Source organism: Myotis brandtii, unplaced genomic scaffold (assembly GCF_000412655.1).
Source record: "Myotis brandtii unplaced genomic scaffold, ASM41265v1 scaffold454, whole genome shotgun sequence".
In the NCBI taxonomy this organism is placed as follows: domain Eukaryota; kingdom Metazoa; phylum Chordata; class Mammalia; order Chiroptera; family Vespertilionidae; genus Myotis; species Myotis brandtii.
The window spans coordinates 6,687,756-6,714,503 of record NW_005367354.1 but is presented as its reverse complement, the minus strand read 5'-3'; positions in this window follow the sequence as shown (position 1 = coordinate 6,714,503).

The following is a 26,748-nucleotide window of genomic DNA, read 5'->3' as shown; positions in this document are numbered from 1 at the left end:
CGGTTGGATTCCCAGTCAGGGCACATGCCTGGGTTGTAGGCTCGATCCCCAGTGTGGGGCTTGGATGAGGCCATAGATTAATGATTTTCTCTCATCGTTGATGTTTCTATTTCTCTCTCTCTCCCTCTCCTTTCCTCTCTGAAATCAATAAAAAAATATATTTTTAAAAAATCTAATAAAACAAACAACAAAAACCAGAGGTCATGAAATATGAAACAAGAACCCGTGCACTTGCCCTGCCCTCCTGGCAGTGGGGCTCCCAGGTCCTGGGGAGACTGCAGCACGAAGCAAACTGCAGTGAGCCGTCGACAAGGTCCAGTGTGTGGTCTGGGCCTTCAGCAAGAGGCAGAGCTCTTATTGGAAAGATCAGAAAGGGCTTATTCAGAAAGTAAAATTCCTTCCTCCAGGCCTTGGATTCCAAACAAGCACTCCAAGCTTTGGAAAGAGCAGGCACAGTCCCACAGCTCAGGGCATTTGCAGAAGACAATGCAGATTGGAATTATTGGAGGATGGCTTACCTGGGGGGTGGGTTGGGGGGTTACCATGAGGAGGAGGCTGGCAAGCAAGCTTTGAACCAGCTTCTAAGGCAGCTCTGCCCAGTAGAACTATCTGAGATGTTGGAAATGTTTTAGAATCAGCCTTATCCCATACAGTAGCCATTGGCCACATGTGGCTATGGAACATTTGAAAGTGGTTGGTGTGACTAAGAAACTGAAAATGAAATTTATTTAGACATTTAAACACAACATAGACAACCAAGTAGGCCTTTAAAAATGTACTGTATTGGTCAGTGTGTGAGAAGCTTGGGGGGAGAGAGGCGGTATTTTCCCTAAATCTTTCTTTATCTCTAAAGCACTAATAATTTTAAAACCCCTACATGATTTATCAAACACATTATCTGTATTCTTTAAAACCCATAGGAAATAATATTCTTGTTTCAGCTTCAATTGATGCTTAAATTATGGATAAGTTATTCTGTAAAACTAGCCAGTGTCCACTCCTTCCTTCTATGGCTTAAAGGATTATTGAAACAAACACAGAAAATCTGGTTCCCCCAGTCTGTGAAGAGTTAATCCCCGAGAGATTTTAGATCAAAATATCCAAACCACAAGTAAAAACTGGTGCTGAACTTGGTAAATGATTTTCCAACAATCCTTTGCAAACAAGAACAAAACAAAAGCAGCAACAGCAAGGCACCAACACACACACTCATCCACTAACACAGTGGTTCTCAACCTTCTGGCCCTTTAAATACAGTTCCTCATGTTGTGACCCAACCATAAAATTATTTTTGTTGCTACTTCATAACTGTCATGTTGCTACTGTTATGAATCGTCATGTAAATATCTGATATGCAGGATGGTCTTAGGCGACCCCTGTGAAAGGGTCCTTCGACCGCCAAAGGGGTCGCGACCCACAGATTGAGAACTGCTGCACTAACATGACTGTACTTTACCCGCAATGGGACTTATTTGGCTGCCTTCTCAAATAAACGTTGAATATGTTTGCGGTGGTGAATCCTCACATGTGGACATGTTGAAGATCATTGGGCACCAAATCGCCCTTCATGCACCGTGTTATGGACCAAGGTTCACTCATGACCTGTCCTCTCTTCTACTACCCAAGGAGCTGAGCAAAATGTGCAGAGTTTCAGAAAGGATTGGGAAGTCAGTTAGTTTTTCCTTGACAGTCATTCAAATGGGGCTTTGACTAAACACCCCTGATGCCAATGGAGGGTGTTTACCCAGTTCTCCAGTTGAGGGCTGTCTGCTTTCTGCCTCCCCAAAAGTCTCATTGGGAGACATTCTTTGCTAGTCATCAACAGCCTCTGTGGCTGTTGCCCAAAATTTTGGGGGGCTTTGTTTTGGGATTTTTTAGACCTGGAGGGAAAGGGAAGATCAGCTGCTGAGGGCCACTGGAGTGCGTGGAGATGGGGCTCTCAAGATTTATGCTCCTCTGCCTCCTTTGTCTCACAACAATGAAAAATCTTGAACTCCCGGAGATATTGTTTTCTAGCATCTTAACCTCATCCAAGTTGTCTGACATTTCTTTAAAATATTGGCAGCAGAACACTTGAAAGGGATTTAGCTCGAATTCTCAATTATAATGTTATTATGTGTGTCTTTAAACCTCCTGTTGGAGTTTTCTTACCAAAAACAAAAACAAAAAAGGCCAAGATCTGGCATCAGTGTCTTTTTCTATGTATTTACATGAACTCGGACAGTTGCCTCTCACAACTTTAAGGAAAACAATGTGATTATCAATAGCCATGTGTTAGCTATGGCTGGGATTGTTCCTCTTGTCAGAGAATCCTAAGATCTTAACATTGAACTTAAAGGAAGCACCTTAAATCATTCTTACAAATGACTGTACTCTTTGCAAGTTTTAACTGCCTGAGATCAGAACTGGGAAGAATGCTCGTTCATGTTCTGCTCTCCACAACTCCCCCCCCAAAAAATGTCCGAGCAGCCAAGTCTCTGGTATGTATCAGAGAAACAGGCAATTTTCAGAGTGAAGTCAAGTGAAAAGTATGCACATGGCAGTGTCAATGTTAGGAGAGTTTGGGGGGAAATATGCCGACTATGTGCTGTTTTGCTACAGTAAGTATAGAACCGTCTCTCTAATGCCATGGACAAGATCCTTGCCAAGTGGAATACCCTATTTATAACCCTATCCAGAAGGGGAAATAGTGCCAGGAACAAGATAAAACTATTAGCTGTATTAACAAAAATACTTAAAAGCATGTTTCTGTTTGAAGATGTTGGCGGTTAAGAGAAAAATATAAGTAGTTGTAGATCTGGGTGTTGAAACCTGTTGCAAGACCATTAATTAGTCATCATCTTATCTTCAGTGCCATATCTCTGCCAACTCGCCTGTTTGAAGTGGTAAATGGCGCTCATAAATGGACTCTTCGGGAGATATTTAGAAAATAAACAATCCCCCCTGTTCGGTAAATAGTTCAGAAATCTCCCTGGGCGCGCATGTTTTTCTCTCCCTGTTGGCACTGTGGACTCAGTGCCCATCTGGAACGTCCTCTCAATCTGTCTTGGAGCTGCCAGTCTTTCCAATGCCAAGTATTTAGGCTGCAGTCCCAGAGGTGAGAAAAATAGACCGACTCCAAGGGAGTGACACTGGTCACAAGGATGTCACACTGGGAGGGACTTGGCCACCAGCCTGCCCGTGCCAGCACCAGGAGCTGGGCCAGGAGACACCACCCAGGTCATTGCCCGTCCCCGGTACCCTGAGGAGCAGCATGCTGAATGCACGCGAGCTTAAGGGAATGGTTGGACTGGCCCCAGGGTGGCTCCCTTCGTCTTCTCTACTGTATCAGTGAAACTAGACAAATGCCATGCTGTCCTTACTACAAGGACTGGGCAAGAATTAAGGTACAGTTTCCTTTTCTTCCTTTGTTTCATCATTTTCTCTTCTCCACCTACTCATCTAAGTAGAGTACGAAGACCTTATGATTTGGAATCAGCCAGAATTTCTTAATCTCATTATTTAGTAATCTAATATGTTTATTATTTTATTAGATAATCTAGGAAATTACCCTATAAGTATATATTTATTAAAATAACTAATTTAATTACTAACCCACTATTTATCCAATTATATGATCATTTTATAAAAAATTATATATAATTAGTAAAGATATAATCTCCACACATTATGTGTTCTCTATTATAGAATATATATATATATGGCACATATTGTCCTAGCTGGTTTTGTCTCAGTGGATAGAGCATTGGCCTGTGGACTGAAGGGTCCTGGGTTTGATTCCGGTCAAGGGCACATGCCAGGGTTGCCCGCTAGATCCCCAGTAGGGGGCATGCAGGAGGCAGCCAATCAAGGTTCTCTCTCATCATTGATGTTTCTCTTTCTCCCTCTCCCTTCCTCTCTGAAATCAATAAAAATATATTTAAAAATAAATAAAATATATTGCATATATCATGTATTATGTATTATATTTTCTATATCATACATTATATTATGACTTACATATTACAAATTTGTATCATGTATATGTCATAGATCATGTATCATGTTTTATTTATTATATTAATAGATATCGGTTGTTAATCTGCTTATATAAATTGTATATAACTGTATACAATTTTATTTTTAAAAGTAATTTAAAATATAAAATGCTACAATGATGAAATGATTAACATATTATATACATAGTATATAGTATGTTAGGTTATGACATGGATAATTTGATTATAAAATTATCAAAATTTAAAAAGAAATTTTCATCTACAAGTGCTATTTATATAAATATAAGTGTAAATACCATGTACAGATATAAATATTTAATAATCTTCAGTGTACTTGGGTCACAATTCTCATGGTTAAGAATTATCCCAAGAGTTGGTAATAAATGTGCCCGAAATGATTAAATTCAGGCTCTGCCAGGGGTGGGAACCTGGGCAGGCCAATTAACTCTCTGAATCCCTATTTCTCCCTCTTGTAAAGAATGGGAGGGGGTAGATTGAGATTGAAATAATACATGAAAAGTGTGCAACGGAATTGCAAGCACATACGTAAGCCAAAAATGATAGATAATCATTATTCACATTATTGTTCAAGTTAATTATTATTAAAAACTAATTATTGTTGTTTTCAATGGAAGTCGTGGAAAGAGTGGGAGCAGCAGCCGGTCCCTCCAGGGCAGCTCTCTGCAGAGCTGGCTACTGCGATGTCTGTTTTGCTTGGGCCCCATTCGGAGAGCAGACCGGTTGTTCTCACTTTCTAGTGGTTGGAGGATATTCAAACCGATCTCCCTTGTGGGGTAAGATCTTGGGGACAAATATTTCTTCTATTTCAAGGTTTCTTAAATTTCACATGTGATTTAAAAAAGCAAATAAGCCCCTTAATTGCTTCGTTAAGCTAGTCAACACTAATTAAGAAAAGTCAAGAGGAAAAATATTAGAAACTGCTGTGCCTGACTCTCAGCCTCCTCTGTTTCTCCCAGAATAAGTCTTGCTTTGCCGAGGAAAGGGAGTTAGTGATTTTCCGTGGTACAGCCCGCTCTGACCTCCTCAGTTCTGAGTTTGAAATTGAGCTCTAGTCCTTTGGGGTTGGATTCGATTTATTCCTGGTGAAACATGATTTCCCAACCCCATGGAAAATGCCTAAAATGTCTGGTAAAGGAATGCAGCGGGTCATCCGAGTGACTTTGGTGAGTTAGAATTCAGCAAGCTTGACCCATCAGTTTCTCCTGCTTTGGCACAGCTCGGGAGCTGAAGACAGTGGCACAGAGATCAGAGGCAGTAGCTTGGCTTAAAGGGGAACTTTGCATGTGAATATATGCGTGTGCTTGTATGTCTGCATACATGGGCACGTGGGTATGTTCCATGCACCTGTGTGCACATATGTGATAGGGGTGTGTGTGGTAAGGATACTCGACTTATCTGCAAGACAGATGGAACCTGAATTCAGGCTTTTGTTTTTGTCCAAACGTTGGGACAATTATTCCTCTTAGCTCTGCTGAAGCTTATAAGAAAAATAAGTTTCGTTATGAATTTTCCTGGAACTAACTAGGCCGTGCCCCTGGTTATGTTGGCTCCCTTGGAATCTTTCACATCCAGAGAGGATGGTAAAGAGAATCCAGTAACCTGCTTTAACTCTCCTCTGTGGTAGTAAATAGGTTCTAGAGCGTATTGGGCACTTACCCTGTACTGAATTCTACTTGGGTATTTTATAGCATAGGCCATATTTAATTCTCACATTAACTCCTCGAGGTGCCTTTATTACTTCCATTTAATTGATTGATGAAGTTGTCAGGGTGAGAAAAAGAAAAAGGCTCCTGGTCCCAGAGTTGGTACCTGTTTGAGCAGGAAATAGGACCCAGAGCTGCCTACTGCAAAAGCGATGTGATTGCCTCCATAGCCCATGATTCAGAAGGCTCTATTATTGTGACCCTCTGAATTAGTCCCAAGTGAGAAAAATCCAAGTCTCCCCTTGTTCTGAAAACACTACTTACTTAGTAACATGCCTCTGCTGAGCCCACTCAGCAGGCAAACACCCCTGCAGCCCCAAGGATGGCTTCCCCACAACCTTCAGGACCTGGTTGCATGAGGAGCCCTTCAGAGGACTTTGGGCTGCTTATGGGAATTTTCTAGAAGAGCAGCAAGTAGGAAGTATCCAGCATTAGAATCAGAAGGAATTTCTCCCACAGTCTCACTTGTGCCAGGGAGGCCAGTCCTGAATTATTAAGGGTTGTAGGTGATCATCCCTAGATGTGCCAGTTCCCCTAGATGGCCTCCCCGATTGGACTGTGATTGGGTGGGAGGGATAAGAACCTTGCCTTGATCATAAGAAATTCAGTAGGAACCCCAAACTGTAGGACTCACTCAGCTATGTTTCAGTCACTAAAAGCATCCTGGGACACTATTGCTTGGGCCCGTTGGAGAAACAAAAGCTGGGTGTGCCTTGAGTGAGAGATGATGTAGAGGATCTCAATGGATGTGGTCATGGGTCCAGTTCATAGAGTCCCAGGGGTTCCAATAACTCAGTATTGACTGGTTCTGTGATATCAAGGGTATCATTCTGCTTGGGGAGGCAGGGCAGTGGGGCTTTGCCTTTGATTAGCTCTCTTCTGGGAGCTGAAAGACCTGCTTTCCAGTAGACTCCTGGACACTTAAGATCTACCCCAGTTTTCTTGGGGCCTAGGACTAGAGGGCAAGGACTAATTCTAGGTTCCAGGCATCGTGGTCTGAGCCAGCTGAGAGTTCCCTTGCCTTTGAGAAAAACAAAGTCTGCAGGGTGAGGAGGGTGGAAGAGTGTGTAGTTCTGATGCTTCAGCCACATGTAGATTCTCTTGAGAAAATAAATTACCGCCCTGGCTGTGTGGCTCAGTTGGTTGAGCATCTTCTGGGCATCGAAAGGTTGCTGGTTCACTTCACGGTCCGGACACATGCCATGGTGGCAGGCTCAATCCCCAGTGGGGGGGTGGGGGCATGCAGGAGGCAGCGATTGATGATGTTCCACTCTCCCCCTCTCTCTAAAAATCAATAAAAAATCTTTTTTAAAAAAGAAAACAAATTACCTCTGGCCAGGGACTGTATGTAGATAAACTAAGGCACAAAGTGTACACAATTAAAACTACTCCAACATTTGTGCAAAGACTGACTTTAATTAGAACAAGCAAATAAAGGAACAAACAAACCTTACATATTCCCTTTAGTTCTCGGTGTTCTGAAGATCCACTGCGACTCATTATAAGCCTAAAAAATCTTATCAAATAGTTATCAAATAATTCCCATAAAGAATACGAACTAGCATCATGAAATTCTTTCCCAAGAAGGTCTTTAATGAGAGTAAAATGAGGTCTTAATAATAACAAATAACAAGCCATAGTGGGGCCACTACTGCTCTAACTGCTCACAAGTCAAGGGCCAGAAATCAAGTTTAAGCAAGAACCATGTGTGATGAATGCTCAGGGGGTGGGAGCATACAACCCAAGTGGACCTAAGAGAATGAATGTGAGAGGCTATGCCCCAGCCCTGGCCAGGGTTCAGAAGGTGGTCCCTGATACAGCACCTGTCAGTCAGGCAAAGCTTTCAGGCACTGACAAGGGTAAGGCAGGATATCAATACCCAGATAAATAGGCTGAATTCTTGGCAGAGCTGTGATCCTGTGGGGGGCCTTGGACACTGAACAAAGTGGGCGTTTGTGACTAAAAAATATATAAGTGGAGGGGAGAGAAGAGGGGCTGGAGGTTGGATCAAACATCAACAGCTAAGGATTTAAAAGCAAGTCTAGGTAATGAAACCTCCATGGAAACCCAAAAGGACAGGGTTCAGAGAGCTTCCAGGCTGGTGAACATGTGGAGATTTGGGGAGAATGGTATCCCTAGAGAGGGCATGGAATGTCTGCACCCTTTCCCATACCTTCCCCTATGCATCTCTTCCATCTGGCTATTCCCAAATTATATCCTTTAGGATAAACTGATAATCTAGTGAGAAAAGAGGGAGGAAGGGAGGGAGGGGAGAAGGAAGGAAATGGGGGAGAAAGAAAGAAAGAGAAGAGGAGAGAAGAAAAGAAAAGAAAAGAAAAGAAAAGAGAAGAAAAGAAAAGAAAAGAAAAGAAAAGAAAAGAAAAGAAAAGAAAAGAAAAGAAAAGAAAAAAGAAAGATTAGTTCTCAGTCTTAAGGACTAAGCCAGAGGTAGTAGAGATAGCAGCAGGTACCTAGGGAAACAGTAGGATTTAGAACCACATTGTGGGAAAGTGATTATAATGTAATGAGAGTGCCTGATAGTCACACCCAGTCAATGATGCTGACAAGGATGCATGATATTCTAAGCTCCACTGGCCTGAAGATTGAAGTGGTCGAAGGCTCCTGATAAGCTGTCATGAGCAGGACTTATTTGGGTCCTGGGTACTCTTAATCCCCCTGAAGATTCAGAGGATTGGGCCCTAATGATCTGAAGAGGAAGCAAACCAAAGGGGGAAAGATTTCCTATATCCGCACCCTGGAAAGTCATCAGTTCCAGATCCTTTCCATTCGAGATCTCCCAAAAGGAGAATGACCCCATTCTTCAAGTCAAAGGTGAGCATAACACAGGCCTGTTTAGGAGCTGGTGTGAGGACACCTGCCACCTGGAATGAGAGGGTCAAATCTCAGCTACAACGCACTAGGTGGGCAGGTGAGACCAGTAGGCCCCTCATCTGAACGGATCTAGATCAGACACGGATTTTGATATTCTGAGTCCATAAAAGCTTCTGCACACTACACTGAAGTACATCCCTGAGGGTGCCCTCAGAAACAGCCCAGAAAAGTCTTCCCTTCCCACATAAAGTCGTGAGAAAGCTATGGTGGTTCTCTTTTTCCTTCAACCTGCTCTAACGCCTTTGCTCTCCCCACTGATTCAAATCTCGGCCCATAGATTTATACCTCAGTTCTTCACCCAAAGTCTGCTCTTTGCCTGGAATGCCCTCTGTCCTCTCTAGTCACTAGATTCCTATTGGAACTTTGGACTAAATCCCACCTATCTACCCATCATGACTATTTCATCTTCCAGTGACTCTTCTTGTATTCATGTAATAATTATTTAGTAGAGTTTCCTAGAAAGCCCATGGGTAAGAGTTGGATTCACGTTAAACCACAGATTAATGAGTAGAAAGAGCCCCTATAGGCCACCAGCCCCACTATCTCTCTGTTTGGGTGAGTAGGCTGAGGTCCAGAAGGGAGAAATGATTGTTTCCAGGTCACAGGAGAATCAATCACAGAGGAAGGAAAAGTCCACATTTCCTGACGCTCAACCCAGGATGTCTTCCATGACTTTCTCTTGACTAAGTTGTTCAGCTGGAGATGCAAACGCACCAAAGATCATATTTGCAGAGAAGTTACAAGGGATGGGTCAGGGCTCTCCCCTGATATATTGGCAGCTGTACGTCTTGCTGAAGGTCCCTGTATTTTCAGCTCTGGCTGAATCATAAGGTTTCTGAATAAGCAGGAAGAAGCCAGAGCTGGGTAAGGCCATGTCTAAGGTACTGCAAGCCCTCCCCGGAGGGAAGAGAAGCAGATCCATTATGTTAACCTTGAGATTTCCTCCTATGTTCCCTTTATGGCTTTCTTCACCTCACCTGAGTTCTGGGGCATGAATGTGCTCAGGGGTAGGGAAGGCTGTAATCCCCAGGGTCCTGCACTATAAACTTCATTTCCTCCCTTTATTGCAGTTAACTGCCCATGAACTCTATTAATATTTTGCAAATTGAGATCCCTAAAACACATGTTACAGTTAATTTTAACCTCATGCTAACTAGGATGTGGTCAAATTTTCACAACAAATTCCAAGGATATTTTGATATTACTTGGAAAAAAATGCATTTAAAGGTAGCTCTGGGATATATATATATATATATATATATTCATGCTTAGAAGTATGCAAACACTGAGGTGGGTACTCTTCCCCCCAAAATATATAAATATATATTATTTTTTTTTCTAAATCCACACATTTCCTTTCAACTTCTGTTGTTAAGGAACAGGAAGAAGTAGACTGTTTTAGAAGAGGGGAAGCCAAAATACAAAGTGGCTCAGCTACGATGATGCAGGGGCAGCAGAAGGAAGCACCCACCAGACCAGAGAGATGGTCAGAGAATTCCTATTTCTGAACTGGCTGTGGTAGAAATCTGATGTCCCTTTAGTCAAAAAACAGGTGCACACTTTTGCACACAGGATCATTTTTCTTAGAAACACTTTACCATTCCACAAACACCATTCTTCCCTTAAGGTAAACTCCTTAGATTTTTTAAGTACAGTGGGAAAAATAGATTTTTCCTTTCTCCAGTTAGGCTAAACGCATTTTCATGGAATAGAATTACAAGTGTAACTTCTAAAGATGATCAGCCAGAAAGAAGAAACCCCTTCTTTCTTCCCTCTCTCCCTCTCTCCTTCCTTCCTTTCTTCTTTCTATCTCCCTTTCTTCCCTCCCTCCTTCTCTCTTTCCTTCCTTTCCTCCCTCCTTCCCTCTCTCTGTCTCTCCTTCCTTCCTTCCTTCCTTCCTTCCTTCCTTCCTTCCTTCCTTTCCCTTCTTCTCTCCCTCCCTTCCTTCCTCCCTCCCTCTCTCCCTTCCCACCTCCCTTCTTTCCTTCTTTTTACCAACAAGTATGCTCTGAGTCCCTACATGTGCCAGGAATTATCTAGTTCTTACAGATACACTGGTAAACATATCCCTGGAAACACATTAACCACATGATCCCACATTTAATGATTTAATCATGCTTAGAAGTATGCAACCACTGAGGTGGGTACTCTTCCCCCAAAACATCAATCCATTCAAGGAATTCATCTCAACAGAAAGGTTTGAGAAAATGTCCAACTATAGAAAATAAAGCAACTCCCCTTCTTTTCGTCTTTGGGTCAAATCACTTTTTTGTTTTTAAGGGGTTTTGTTTCCTCAAATGATTCCCTATTTGCTCTCAGTCAAAATCTTGAGTTGAAGTTCACCTAAATCTTGGTTACTCCAAATAAGGGGGTGGTGGTGGTATAGTTACAGCATCCTCCCCTAGCCCCAACACCAATTCTGAAACAGCTGAGGGAGAGCAGGGCCATTCGAGAGAAGAATGTCCAACTTTCTCTGCTTTCTGGCCTTCCTGTGGCCAAGGTCAATGTGTGCCCAGAGGAGAGACCCTCATCTCTTACATGTACCCTGTTGAACTCATTCTCTCTTCTCAGCTACTCTCGTTCCTATTTCCCCACCCTCTGTTTTCAATACAGGGGTAGCATTCTCAATAAGTAAGTGTCAACTCCTCTCAATATCTTCAATAAGTAATAATTTATTTATGGAGGAGGAGATATCCACGGGAAAAACCAAATATTCTTCCTGAAGAACCAGTAACAAGCAAACACATTAATAATCAGGACAAAGTTGTGTCTACATTTGACCAGTGAACATGCCATAGGTTTTATTTATCAAGTTATATTTTGCCAAGATGAAAGGGTGGGAATTATTTTATATTAAAGAATGGAACAAATGAAGGGTTCTCAAACTTTTAGTTTCATAGCCCCTTTACATTCTTAGAAATCATAAAGGACCTCAAAAGTTTATGTCGCTTATAACCTATCAATATTTAACATATTAGAAACTATAACTGAGGACACCTTTTAAATGTTTGTTAACTAGTTCATTTAAAAATAATAATAACATATTTTATGAAAATAACTATTGTAATTTTTAAAAGAAGTAATGAGCCTGACTCATGTGTCTCAGCAGTTGAGCAATGACCTGTGAACCAGGAGGTACAGTTTGATTCCAGGTCAGGGAACATGCCCAGGTTGCAGGCTCCAGCCCTAGTAGGGGGTGTACAAGAAGCAGCCCATCTATGATTCTCTCTCATCATTTGTTTCTATCTCTCTCTCCCTCTGTCTTCCTCTCTGATATCAATAAAAATATATGTATTTTTTTAAAGCAGTTAATGAGAAAAAATAAAATTTTTAAAGTTTGTGTTAGTCGCAGATGTTCACACCAGCTTCTGCACTCAATCTGTTGTGACCTCACACGTCACGTGGCCTTGGGAGAGCTCTACATTCACGACAGACCATACATTACTTAACTGACCTGGGCCTCGGTTTCTTCACGTTAAAATGGATAAAATAATAGTACCTGTTAGGTATAGGTATAAGAGTTAAATGACTTTGTAACATAAACTGTTAGGAATGATAGCTGGCAAACAGCAAGAACTATTACCATCAACAACACTGTTAGTAGCGTTTACTCTGTGGAACTAATCCCTGAGTGAGGAAGGGCCTGTGCCCTCCACATCTAGACAGAGGGAAACTGGACACTCACACACGTAGCAACTGAGGTGAAGTCATCATCCCTCCCTGTACCTTCAGTGACTTCCACCTGAGACAGAGCACCTGGCCTTTCTATGTAAGTGTCAGCCCAGGTTTGAGGCAGCGGTTCTGTAGTTACCCAGACTCAGGCTGCCGGACGGATTTGTATGGGATGAAGCAATAGACACAGCCATGAACCCTTCTCATGATCTTCAAGGGGCTGGGATGGATGGGACCTCGTGGGTCGCTTTGTTTAACTGGCCTCCAGCTCCATGAATTTCCCATGCTTTGTGTCTGGGGTTTATTCTACAGCCTTGGTTTGGGAATTTTGGGGGATTAGGAGGTTACCTAATTAAGATGTTCTCTTAATTGATAGCATATCAGGGGTTTACAGAACTTAGGCTTGCCTCTCCAGAGGTTTTTGCCCCTCCCCCCCAAATCTTCCTCCATATCCTGATCTAGGCAATTTTCTCAGCAACATGGTTACTATTATTTCTATGCCAGTATGCTATGCTGTGCTATGCTATGCTGTGCTATGCTATGACATGCCATGCTATGCTATGCTAGACTTGTACATTTAGCCAGAGCGAGGCACAGCAAAACCAAGAGTGACTCAGGGGTGACCTCGCCTCCCCTCTGTGGAACAGTGGCCCTTCCGTATCAAACTTGATTACAACTGTGGGAACAGTAACTTTTCTCTCCCCCTGATGTTCTAGTGCAGTGGTTCTCAACCTTCTGGCCCTTTAAATACAGTTCCTCATGTTGTGACCCAACCATAAAATTATTTTCGTTGCTACTTCATAACTGCAATGTTGCTACTGTTATGAATCATAATGTAAATATCTGATATGCAGGATGGTCTTAGGCGACCCCTGTGAAAGGGTCATTCGACCGCCAAAGGGGTCGCGACCCACAGGTTGAGAACCGCTGTTCCAGTGGGACACTCAGGGCCCAAAGTGGCCCATCAGCAGCCATAGCTTTAAGTTCAGGAGCCCAATGTTTCCTGGTAGGAACAATGCCCAAAATCTAAAGTTTAAGGGGCAAGAAGCATAACTTCCCCCTGTAAGTCACTGAGAGTGATGGTCAGTGGGCACCCAAAAAATTCACTGCAGGGCTTAATAATAATAGTTCCTCTCCCTTTGCAGAGAGCTGGGGCCCGCCTTGCACCCTCAGCCTGTGACTTCCCAGCATGCACAGCCCTAGGGAAGGCTGCTCCAGGGCTGGCGGAGATGGTGCAGGAGGCTGTATTCCCAGGAAGAGAGCTCACTGACAGCCCACGGCCATGCGGGACCTGGGCCCCCGGCCCCCTCAGATGAAGTCAGCAGCCCCCAGAGTGTCTCAAAGCTGCTGCTGGCCTCAAAGCTCAACGTGCTTGGCCCAGGCCCCACATCACCGTGGGACACCCAGGGCTTCAAAGGAGGGCCCCTTGGAGCAGCCTCCTCCCCCCAAACACTTCTTGCCAAAGCACAGCTGAGGCAGGCTTGAAGCTAAATATTTGGATTGAAGGGGAGGGAGTGTCCAGTCGCTCTGAGGGGTATCTTACCCAGGCTGCGGGGAGAAAACCAGCTCACAGCTCAGGCATCTTGGCCCCTCGACATGGAAAGCAAGAGCAGGGCCGCTGTGCAGTCAGCTGGACCATATGCCTGGGAACTGGCAGAGGAGAGGCCTGCAGTGTGCACAGCGCTTCCCAGCCTGGCCCTCCTCTCACTCCTGCCTCTAAGCAGCCTTGAGAACCGGCAGGGTAGCTGGCTCACCCCTGTGCACACAGACATTGAGCACCTCCCAGAAGGAAATGGCCTGAAACCTGGTTTGCACAGCAAAGAGAGGCTTGAGACCAGACTCTACCTCGGGCCTCTTGCAGGGTGGCCCCCTTCCTTAGCAGAGAGGGTTTCCGCTTCATAATGACAAGCACACAGGGCTTGAGGGAGGTAGAAAGGGCATGGGTGTTTTTTTTAAGCATATCTTTATTGATTGCAGAGAGGAAGGGGAAGGGAGGGAGGGAGGGAGAGAGAGACATCAGTGATGAGAGAGAATCATTGATTGGCTGCCTCCTGCACACTCCACACTGGGGATCGAGCCTGCAACCGGGGCATGTGCTCTGACTGGTAATTAAATTATGACCTCCTACTTCATAGGTTGACGCTCAACTACTGAGCCACGCCCACCAGGCAAGAGCATGGGTTTGGGAAACAAAGAGCTCACCCAGGTCAGTTTGGGAGCCCAGGCCTCCGTGTCATCTGGAAAATGTAGGCAATAATAAACCCCTCCCTGACCCCCCCTGGACTGCACTGAGGACCAACTGAGTCAGCGTGTATTTTTATTTTATTTTTTGTTCGTCCTCACCTGAGGATATTTTTTCCATTGCTTTTCAGAGAGTGGGAGGGGGCAAGGGGAAAACAGAGAGAGAGAAACATGGATGTGAGAGAGAGACATTGACTGGTTGCCTCCCACACCCGCCCCCACTGGGGCAGGGAGAGAACCCGTAACCCGGGTATGTGCCCTTGACCAGGAATTGAACCGGAGACCCTTCTGTGCTTGGGCCAATGCTCTAACCACTGGGAAATACCCACCAGGGCAAGTCAGCATGTATTTTAAAGCCCCTTCCACACCCGATATACCCTGCTCCAGGCCCAGATGGTGATGGTGGTTACGCTGCAGAAAATGATCGTCTGGGCCTGGAGGAAACTGGAGGTGGGTGTTATCTTCGCCATCACTTCATACATGTGGGAACCAGTTTGCTTACGTTGACCTAGTAAAATAGTAGCAATCGGGCTTCCATCTCCGGCCTCCGCTGCTCCTTTACCCCTCTTTCTCTCTGTGTTCCCAAACACTTGCAAAACTCCACGTTTGTTCTCTGAGGAGCAGATGGAACAGATGATATGTGCTGAGTTTATGGATGAGAAAACGTGTCCCAGGGCTACAGGCGTTACCTCACAGGGCTTGGGAAGGAAGCTGTGGCTGGGGTCTCCCTATTTATTGGCCCAAAGGCTTTCACTTCAAAATGTAAAGAAAGAAAAAAAGAAAACAACTCATGCTCAATATTTGTCATCCAAATGTTAGAAGGCCCCTCTTGGTACTGAGTTCCCACCCATTGCAAGGAGCCCCCTTTATAAAATCCCTGCCTGCTGGTAGCCCACTTCTGCCCAATGAGCTCCTTTGTAGCCCTCCTCAGACACATGATTCCACTGCTAAACATCTCCATCTTCAACTCATATTTACAAACAGCCTACTGTGTGCAGGGGACTATACACTGAGTGGCCAGATTATTATGACCACCTGACATTTGTAGGCAAATTATCTATAATTTCCAACTGAAGTTGCTAGAGGGCCAGTTCATTATAAACGTCTGAATAGCACAACATACCTAAGTATCGTTGCTGATCAAGTTCATCCTATCATGTTGATGGCGTATCCCAATGGAGATGGCTTCTTCCAACAAGACAATGCGCCATGCCACGGTGCTCGTATTGTGCAGGAGTGGTTTCAAGAACATGAGGGAGACTTTACCTTGCTTAGGTGGCCCCCACAATCACCAGATCTCAATCCAATTGAGCATTTGTGGGACGAAGTTAAAAGAGCCATCAGGCAGCTGGTTCCACAACCATCAAATCTCACAGAACTGGACAGTGCTATTCATCAGGCATGGTGTCAGATTCCTCGAATCACCTTTCAACATCTCGTGGAGTCAATGCCAAGAAGAATCCCCGCAGTATTGAAGGCAAAAGGTGGCCCAACGAAGTACTGATGGGATGGTCATAATAACCTGGCCACTCAATGTATGTAGAGAGTGCTGCCTCCTGTGGCCGGCAGTCACCTTGCAGTCGGACTTGAATGCCACTGCCCAGTGTGGCATCTGCTATGGAATTGGCACAGTTAGCCACACCCTTCTTCTTCTGTTGTCTTTGTCTCCTGGTATACAGGCCCCAGGTTCCACTACACATCGGCTGATTCTTTTCAGTTTCTTTCCCTGGCAACTCTCTTCTGCCCCTGAAATGACAGCATTCAGGGTAGTGCTGGTTCACAGCCCAGGGCCGTGTCTCCCAAATATAAATTGCCAAGACCTCTCTACTGAGCCTCGGAGCTGCGCAGCAGACAGCTCGAAGGCATCTCCTTTTGGTTGTCCCACAGGCATCTCAGATTTGGCCTGTCTAAGCTGAATGTCTTTTCTCTAATCCCCTGGAAACCTCCTCTCTATCCTGGATGCTTTGTTATTCCCCATCCAGGCCATAAACTTGAACATCATCTTTACCCCCCACCCTTTCCTTTGTACATTCTCTAAGCTCCTCGGTTCCACACCCAGACACCCTCTTGAACCTGCCCTTCCCTCTATTCCCACCACCGCTGGCTTAGTTCTGACTCGTTTTAGTTCCTCTATGTAACAGCCTTCCAGCTTCCCCCTGGCCTCCTTGTAATTAACAGTACCACAGGGATGATCTTTCTATAATGTGATGTGCTTGGTCACTCTCCCCCTGCTAAAAACCAGTTAACGACTCTCCATCATCAAAGATCAGGTCGTGAGCTAGCGAGACCTGACCTCTGACCCCTGACTGCTTTCCAGCTCATTTCCATTTGCTCCTGCCAAGTCCCCGAGGTCCTCTCACACTGAAGTCTGGTCACTTCCTAACCATGCTGGGCTCACCCTACCTCATAGTGACCTCCTGGTGGTACCGGCTGCTTTTTTCTTATCTCCCTGCATTTCATTGCTTAGCATTGAACTAGAACACTGTAGACCCTCAAATAGTATTTGACGAACAAATTCGTTATTAAATAAAGAAATGAGTGATTGTATCTCCTGCTTCTGTAGTACTTCAGCCTCGCTAAGCTTACCCCAAAATGCTTACCCAGGAAAGCATTGAGCAACCCAGCTGTCGAAACCAGCTCTTTACCATTTAAATCCAACTAGAATGATCTTCCCATTTATAGCAAGCAGTTGCACGAAGACTTGAGTGACGTGGAGAAAAGGAAAGGCGGCAACATTTTATAATAGAGTCCCATCTTCTCCACACTGACCCCCAGCTCCCCGACATGCTGTGTCCCAAGTGGGGTGTTGCCCCTGCTCTTTCCATCCTTGCTACAAACTGATATCAGTGGCAGCATTATTTGCCCATCCCTTCCCTTCGGCCTCCGGATAGTTCCATCTCTCTGTCACTTAATTCACCCTTAGCAGACACGCCCTCTTGCTGGAGCTGCTTTGTCCTTTATTGCTATTCCAGGCTTTAGATGTGTTCCAACCTAGATGGTGATCAGCTTGACATTGGGAGAAGGTACCTTTCTACATTATTCTGCCCTCTGGCTACCAGCAATTTTTCAGAGGATACACTAAGTGGGGCGGGGAGTGGGGAGGGGGGCATGAATTAGATTTAATCTTGTTCTGACTGCTTTTCTATTTGGATTTGTTTTATGTTTCCTCTACTGCATGGTATGGTATCACGATGTAAAACATTCACCAATATTTTTCCCTTCCTATCCCCTCCCCCACCATGAATCTGCCCAGTAAATGCCATTTGCCTCAGGGACAGTTTGTCAGAATCAGATCAAAAAATAAAGGAGCTAATTCTTCACAGTTCACATTAATAATCTTGATGTTCTGGGTAAAAGGAAGGTTTAGAAGGCAAGTGTGTTTATAAGGATTGAGATCTCCCTCCCTCTCCACCTAACCTCAGACAACCTGGAAACCCACAACCTGGGATGGGAAAGGCGAGTTAGGGGAAGTCACCAGTTCAGATGTTGGTCTATGAATGGGTCCTGTCCACCACTCCTCCTGGGTCAGCTCCTAAGGGAGGGGTTAGGGAAGTAGAACTCCCCACAGAAGTCTGAGCATCCAGGTGTATCTTCCTCTTCCTCTCCGAGCAAACAGAGCGCAGCTGAGAAGCAAGCGAGGCTCCGTGAGAAGAAGCTATGGACAGCAGGTGTTGCTGAGTGGTGGGCACGTGGCTCCAGGAGGCTCACCACAGGGTGGGGAAGCATAGCCCTGAGCCCTGCGTAGCCCAGAGCAGTTTGAGGAGAAGAGCTAAGACAGGGGTGGGCAAACTTTTTGACCCAAGGGCCACACTGGGTTCTTAAACTGGACCGGAGGGCCGGAACAAAAGCATGGATGGAGTGTTTGTATGAACTAATATAAATTCAAAGTAAACATCATTACATGAAAGGGTACGGTCTTTTTTTTTTTTTTAGTTTTATTCATTTCAAACGGGCCGGATCCGGCCCGCGGGCTGTAGTTTGCCCATGGCTGAGCTAAGAGCTGCACTGTTTGGGCTCTAAGAGGGAGAGAAAGCAGGGGGCCATGGGTACAGTGACCTAGGGAAGGGGGGAGGGAGGTCCACAGGAGAGGCGGGGAAGGGCCTTGCTGCCAAGAGGCTAAGGGGGCCCAGCACTTCTCAGCAGGCCTACATGGGAAAGTTGTGGTGACTGTACTAGTAATACATTGGAGAAAATATGGAGGGTATTTCTTTTTCTTTTCTTTTTTGGAAATTTGCTGGAGGCTAAGACCAGCAGGTCATAATTATGCAAGAAGTCCTTCAGAAGGCTGATGGACCTTGGGCTTTTAGCAAGGGCTAAAGGCTATGCACCTTTGTTCTGTCAGAGACAATGGTGGCCGAAGGCAATTCCCCTAACCTGATCATCTTTTACTGCTTACCAAACTTTACCTTTGATATGTCTGTTTGCTTTGCTAAAGGGCAAATGTATGTTCTAGTAAATAAAAGTCAGGGAGCTTTGCACTAGAGTGAAGTCTCCACCTGGTTCCCCATGCCTTCCAAATTTATATTTCTTGTCTAGTGTATCCATTTATGTCGCAGGCCCTTCTCCAGATTCCTGAACCCTTTCTGCGGAAGACTGCGGCAGTGACTCATTAAAAAGTAAAGGAGAGCGGGACTCTTTCCCCCTCCCCACCTGGGAGTCTGTGCTGTGAGATTCTTTCCCTCTCCCCACATGGGAGTCATACTTGTTCTTCAATAAATTTCCACCTTTGCTATAAAAGAAAAGAAAAAAAATTAAAGGATAGCAATTTTTTAGAAATAGGGGTGAAAGAGAGAGAGAGGGAAAGAGAAGGAAGGAATGAGACAGAGAAAGAGATATGGGGCAAGGAAGGTGAAGGAGGCTTCTCCTGAATTTAATTTCGACAGAAACACGCATCCTGCACAGCACTTCCGGGTGAGTGATTTAATAAGGCCGTGCTTCTAGGGGGAACGGTTAAAAAGAAGGATCCTGCTTTTACATTAAAAAAAAAATGGTAAAAAGGAAATCTGAAGGGATCTACTGCATGTAGGGTTGCCAGATTTAGCAATGACAATATAGACTACCCAGCTAAATCTGCTTTTCAGATAAAGGAATAATCTGTAAATGTAACTAGTTCCCAGGAAATATTTGTTGTTTATCTCAGCTTTGGATTTAATGGGGTGTTTTATCTAACAATCCTACATGGGTGGAGCCCTGACACTGTCCCCTGCAGGATGAGGGAGGTGGAGGAGAGAGGCCTTCTGGCTTTCATTTCCTGGCCGCTGAGTCTGAAATGCACCCAGAAGTCAAAGCAATCTGGGGCCCAGAACATCGGCATTGAAAGGGATGGTAGAAGCACCCCATTTCAATGCCATTTGCCCGTCTCCCCAATCTTCAAATTCAACTTCAGCTGGAGGTGACACTTGGACATATTTTATTTTTCAGAATACATATACACACAATGTTCATATATTCTCTCTGATTTCAAAAGTAAAGTAATGAATGTCCATTTTGAAAAGTTTGAAAAATGTGCAGGTTATTTAGAAGAAGAGATAGTATTTATTAGTAGTAGAATGGTGTGGTTCTTTCTGTTCTTTTTCTGGATGCATGTATTTGTGAATTTTTTTTCTTTTTAAATTTTTTCGAAATTGGGATGATATCTTAAATAGTGTCTTAAATCCCACTTTCAAAAATGAACACTATTATGAGAACTTACTTTTAGTTTTTATTTGAAAGCATAATTTTTTTAATGAAATGTATTGGGTGACATGGACTAATAACATCATATAGGTCTCAGGTGCACAGTTTTATACTTCATCATCTGGACATTGCATGGTTCTTCACCCACAATCTAGTCTCCTTCTGTCACCATATATTTTACCCCCTTTACCTCTTCATCCTCCCACCCTTCCCTTATGGTAACTACTGAACTGTTATCTGTGTCTATGAGGTTTTTTGTGTTGTTTGTTATTTGTTGCTTTTTGTTTTATATCCCACACATGGGTGAAATCATATCTTGTCCTTTTCCATCTGATTTATTTCACTTAGCGTGTGATACTTTCAAGGTCTATCCATGTTGTCACAAATGGCAATATTGCATCCTTTTTATGGCAGAGTAGTATTCCATTGTATGCATGTACCACATCTTCTTTATTGAATTTATTGGGATGACACTGGTTAATAAAATTATACAGGTTTCAGGGCTACAATTCTATAACACATCATCCGTATACTGTGTGGTCACCACCCCAAGTCAAGTTTCCTTTCTTCACTCACCATTTAACCCCCTTTCCCTCTGGTAATCACCATACTGTTTTTAGTCTTTGAACTTTTTGTTTTTGTTTTTTTCTTAATCCCTTCACCTTTTCCACATCTTCTTTAATCATTAGTTGAAGGAGAATTAAGTTGTTTTCATGTCTTGACTGTTGTGAATAATGCTATAATGCACATAGGGATACTTATATCTTTACAAATAAGTGTTTTCACATTTTTTAGATAAATACCCAGAAGAGGGATTGCTGGGTAGCTATGGTAGCTCTCTTCTTAATGTTTTGATGAACCTCCATACTGTTTTTTATAATGGCTGTACCAATTTACATTCCTACCAGCAGTGTCCAAGGGTTCCCTTGAAAACATTAATTTTAATGAGTGCATATTATATCACATGGTTAAATTATACTTTATCAATTGCCTTATTTTGATGCTTAGGTTATTTCTAATTTGTGGGGAATATAAATGACACTGTGGATAGCTACATAAATATTTATCAGCATATCTTACTATTTCCTTGACATCATTCCTAATGCACTTTGCACCCAGTGTTAGATTTGTGCTGCCAACTAGATGCTGGGGAAGTGGAGGGTTGTTTAAGTATCCAGTGCTGCAGTATATCTCTTACGAGAGGATTGCTTCCACTAACCACAAGGTAACATTCAGGTACACAATTAGCGTCTTCAAGTATCCAGAAGCTGTTAGGAAGAAAAAAGAAAACAAAACCATGTTCTGGATGTCTCTGGAGGCAGAAGGACTCCAGTAGAAACTGGCAGGTTTAGCTCAACATGAGAAATGTCCTGAAAAGTCTTTGAGGCAATAAAAGTAACCGCCTTGAATAACAGGGAGCCCTGGCTTGCTGAATGCATTTATGGGGAGCAGGGGACACCTATCCTGGGAGAAGTAGGCAGAGCACAGCAGGGTCCCTAGAGACAGAAGGTCGGGGTTTTAGTCCCAGCTTTGCCATTTTCTGGTTGGGTAACCTGGGGCAAGTGGTGCAAACTCTCTGTGCTCCAGTGTCCTCTTCTATAAATTGGGCATAAGTGCTAATGGTTGTTGTGATCATTAATTAATAATTCATGTACAGCTGACCCTTGAACAATATGTCTACTTACAGGCTGATTTTCTTCCATAAGTGGTATCAATGTATTTCTCTTCCTTATGATTTTTTTTAATAGCACTTTGCTTTCTTTAGCTTATCCTATATAATAAATCAGTAATATGCAAATTGACTGTCACACCCTCGCACAAGATGGCTGCCCCCATGTGGTCAAAATATGGCCGCTACAAGATGGCCGGAAGGGGAGAGCAGTTAGGGGCGACCAGGCCCACAGGAGAGGGCAGTTAGGGGTGACCAGGCCTGCAGGGGAGGGCTGTGGGGGGGGACTGGGCCTGCAGGGGAGGGCAGTTGGGGGCGACCAGGCTGGCAGGGGAAGGTAGTTGGGGACAATTGGGCCAGCAGGGGAGCAGTTAGGCACCAATCAGATTGGCAGGGGAGTGGTTAGGGGATGATCAGGCTGGCAGACAGAAGTGGTTAGGGGCAATCAGGCAAGCAGGCAGGTGAGCGGTTGGGAGCTAGCAGTCGCGGATTGTGAGAGGGATCAGGCCTAAACTGGCAGTCGGACATACCCCAAGGGGTCCCAGATTTGAGAGGGTGCAGGCTGGGCTGAGGGACACCCCCTCCAGTGCACGAATTTCATGCATCGGGCCTCTAGTCTATATATATAAAAGGCTAATATGAAAATTGTCCCCTCAGAAGTTTGACCAGGAGATCGGGAGTTTGATCGCTTGCTATGACATGCACTGACCACTGGGGGCAGCATGGAACAAAGGAAGGCCCAGGGGCCGGCAGCCAGCAGCAGGGGAAGGAAGGCCCCGGCCAGCCCTGATCGCCAGCCAGGCCTATGGACCCTACCTGTGCATGAATTTCATGCACCGGGCCTCTAGTCTTGATATAAGAATACAGTATATAATACATATAAAATGCATTACAAAATACAATATAAAATACACATAGAATGGATTGTTTATGTTATCAGTAAGGCTTCCAGTCTAAAGTAGTTAACTTTTTGAAGAGTCAAAAGTTATACATGAGTTTTCAACTGGATGTGGGGCCAGTGTCCCTGATGCCCTCAGTGTTCAAGGGGCAACTGTTTAGCACTAGATTTATACTAAACATCTGACAAATTAGCACATGTTTTATGTGTTGCTACTATGGACAGGCGTGATTAGGCAGTACCATTGTCTGACAACTCTCAGAACATGTGAATCTATACTAGGTCTCCCAATGTCAGTGTTCCACCCGGGTGACACCAGGCCAATGGACCCTCCTAGCATCCTGCAGGGTACACTCTGGTTCTGTTTGTTTTCAGATCTGTGTGTCATTGTTTGCCTTTTTATGAGCAAAACCAACTTTAGGTCTCTGTCATTGTGCAGCCAGGATGGAGGCCAACTGTAGCTTTGTAGCTTATCCATCTTGGAATCAGCCCGCTGCCTTGTAAAAGCAGTGTCGCAATGTTTAAATGCCCATAAATAAGGGTTTGAACATTTATCTCACATCACATGATTTGGTAAAAGTAAACAGAACGTCTCTCAGCTGAAGAGTGGAAGTGATGTCTGAGTGAGATGATATAAAACAGGAGAGTTCAGCTGAGAATGTGTGTTAGCTGTAATACATGAAGGAACAAAGTCGGATTTCTGTATGGTAGGCAAGGCCCCTTCACAGGGATCTGATCGGGACCCATAGATGCTCCCCCAGCAGAGTCTTAGAAACCACTTCCCTATTTTTGTCACTCCTGGAAACCTTCTCATTTCCTGTCTTCAACCTCCCTCCCATAAATAGCTGGGAGGATAGACTAAGACAAACAGGTATCTTCTATTTGGAAAACCAAAGTTTAATCAGAACTGGGATGGAAGTTCATGAAACACTGCAGGCCACTGCGTGTGTGATCACCTGCTAATTCACCGAGCCTGGTCTGGGGCAAGCAAAGCACTAGACAGCGGTTCTCAACCTGTGGGTCATGACCCCTTTGGCGGTCGAACAACCCTTTCACAGGGGTCACCTAAGACCATACTGCATATCAGATATTTACATTACAATTCATAACAGTAGCAACATTACAGTTATGAAGTAGCAACGAAAATAATTTTATGGTTGGGTCACAACATGAGGAACTGTATTTAAAGGGCCAGAAGGTTGAGAACCACTGCACTAGAACCAGTCATCTTTCTAACTGCCCAGGGTTAAAGGCAAATGGAGGCCTCACTTCACTGAGCAGAAAGTTAGTACTAGGAAATCATTTTCCAAACCAGCTAACCATTAGAAATAAAGACAAAATTGTTGAAGTCAAAAGCTCAGAGAATGCATTAAATAGTAAATTACTCTGTGAGAGGAAAGCGATGAGAACTGGAGAGACAGAGGCAGACAGGCTGGGAAAGACAGGTAGAAGGTCCATCGGTGGCCCTCTGAGAACTCTCCTCCGCCTCCCTGTGCACCCTGGACCCCAGCATGGCTCAGCATTGAGAAAAGGGAGCCAGGTTTGCTTCCAAGACTCAATCTCACCAGGGCATCTGAAATTCAGTCCTCTGTTATCTAAAATCCTAGAAACAACCAGTCTGATCATTTCATGTTCACAAGGACACTTCACTGGTCTCTCACTTTGTTTGCATTTAAAATACTGAAATCTCTAAAGATTTACAGCTGATCTTTCCCCCTAAATGCTCCCCAGGGATCATTTGGCATGATGGCTGGACAGGGGACACCATACCTGGCCACTCAGACTAGTGGCTCCCATGACCTAGCACCAACTCATGATAAAGACTCTAAAACTTGATTTCTTCTTGTATTTTGGTCATAAACATTTGTTATTTGAAAAGTACGTTTTGTGGGTTTTTTAAAAAAAATATGAGCTCTGGAACACCATGTGAATTGTAGGGTTCAAATCCAAGCTGTATTTAGAGGATGGGGTCCCTTGGGGGTGAACCAGGAAATCTGTGTACCTTCAATTAAGGACAGTCCTCAATTCCCAGGGCAGAAAGCCACGTGAGCACAGGTGCCCACAGCAGAACTGAGAGGTGACAGGAGACGACTCAGAGGTGGTCATGATGGAGGAGACCAGATCGATGGTGTGGTGGGAGATCTGTTTGCTGGGTTGGTGTAAACACAGGGAAGATGCAGCTGGTGGTGTGGCTGACCTGTGGGCGAGCTGGTGAAGAGGAAGGAAAATGGCAGCACTCGGCATGTGTTTGTTGTTGACGGTGGTGGTGGTGGTGGCAGCAATTTCAGATCCCCAGCCTGCTGAGTCAGGTTGGTCTAAACACGTCAGTAATGCAATCCCTCCTTTCTCTTCTTGTTGAGGCTGATTTTACACCAATGGGCCCTAGTTAGCCTTGCTCCTACCCTCAAAAATGTCAGAGACATTTACCGGGTACTTCCTCCTTCAGAGGTGACTCTGAGAACTTCACCCACCCACTGGAGGATGCTGGAAATAAAGAGAAGGTTTCTGAATACTTTGTGGGTGACGATATTAGGCTTAGACTGTGGCACTGGTATCAACTCCATTCAATTTAATTTGACCAACACTCATTGCATACCTCCCAGTATCGGCAGACCACACAGCCTGTGATGCTGACATGAAAACAAGAGCAAGTCTTTCATTCGCACCTCCGTGCTGCTAAAGTTCCCGGGATACCGCTCCTTCCAAATCTCCCCTTTCCAGAGGCATATACAGACAGTCCTCACGTTACATCGACTCCACGTAGCTCGTTTCGTGGTTACGTTGCCATCTCCCATTCATTTATTTAAAAAAAAAAAAAAAGTTCCGTCATTTTGACGTATGTACATATGTGCTTTAGGTTTTTTATTTTTTATTTACCACAAGTAAAGGTCAGGAATTGTTATCTTTCTTTTAAATTTGTTTTTACTGTTTCACTTCATTACTGCTATGTATGTGCTCCATGTGAGTGACGTAGGTGCTTATGTAGGTGGGTTCTGACTTAGGCGATCGCTTTCTGTCCCCATAGGAACAGATCTCCCACGTAACCGAGGACCTACTGTAGTGTGGCTGCAAGACCACGGGCTTCTGTGGCACACCCAGATGCTGCCTGAGAGCAAACCACCCGCCCCTGAGACTCAGTGTTTTCTCTCGCAAAATGGGGATCGCCTCTCTCTTAGGTCAGAGCTGTGAAAGTTAACTAGGCCTATAAAGCACCTGGCACCTTGCCCGCTTCAGAGTAGGTGCTCCTTCAGTGGTGGTTTTATAGCAGCTGGCTCCCCGTGGCGCCCAGCCCCCAGCTGCTGCTGCTTTGCTGCTCTTGCCTCCTCGGGAACTGCTGTTAGAACTATCTTTATTCTTGTTGCTTTTGCCACCACCCAAAGGTCCTCCAATTATGGAGTAGTTTCCCCAGTAATTATGGTTGTTCACCAGTCTTTTTAAAGGTAATCTGGACTTTTCAATATTGTCATCCTACACCAGAAAAACCTGAAATGAGTTACCAGGAAGCTACTTGAAGGGTAGTCAAGTGAAGTTGCTTTATTTCACCTCAAGCCTCTTCCTTCTGTAAAAAAAAAAAAAAAAAAAAAAAAAAAAGCCAGTTTCCCCAAATAGAGTCCTGATCAGAAGGCAGTGCATGGCATGGACGTTTATTTTGCCAGTGCAGGTATGGCAGACATGGTGCAGTTCTAAATTCAATGGTTCTGAAGGCAGCTCCTAGTCCTGGATTATGGTTAAGACTGTTCCTAGAGCCATGTTTCAGTGGTAGTTTTTCCAATCCTCCATCTTCCTGATGGCGGGAGAGGCAGCAGCTACCCCGAAAAGCCAGTTGAGTGGTGTTGCTCTGGGAGTCATTTGTGGAGGCCGACCTAAAGCCTTTCAAAGTTTTTCTAAGTATGTCTTTCTCTGTCTGGCATCCTTTTGTTTAAAAGAGCTAGACTGATTTTGTTGTTGTCTTCAACTGAACTCAGCTGCTGCCGCCCG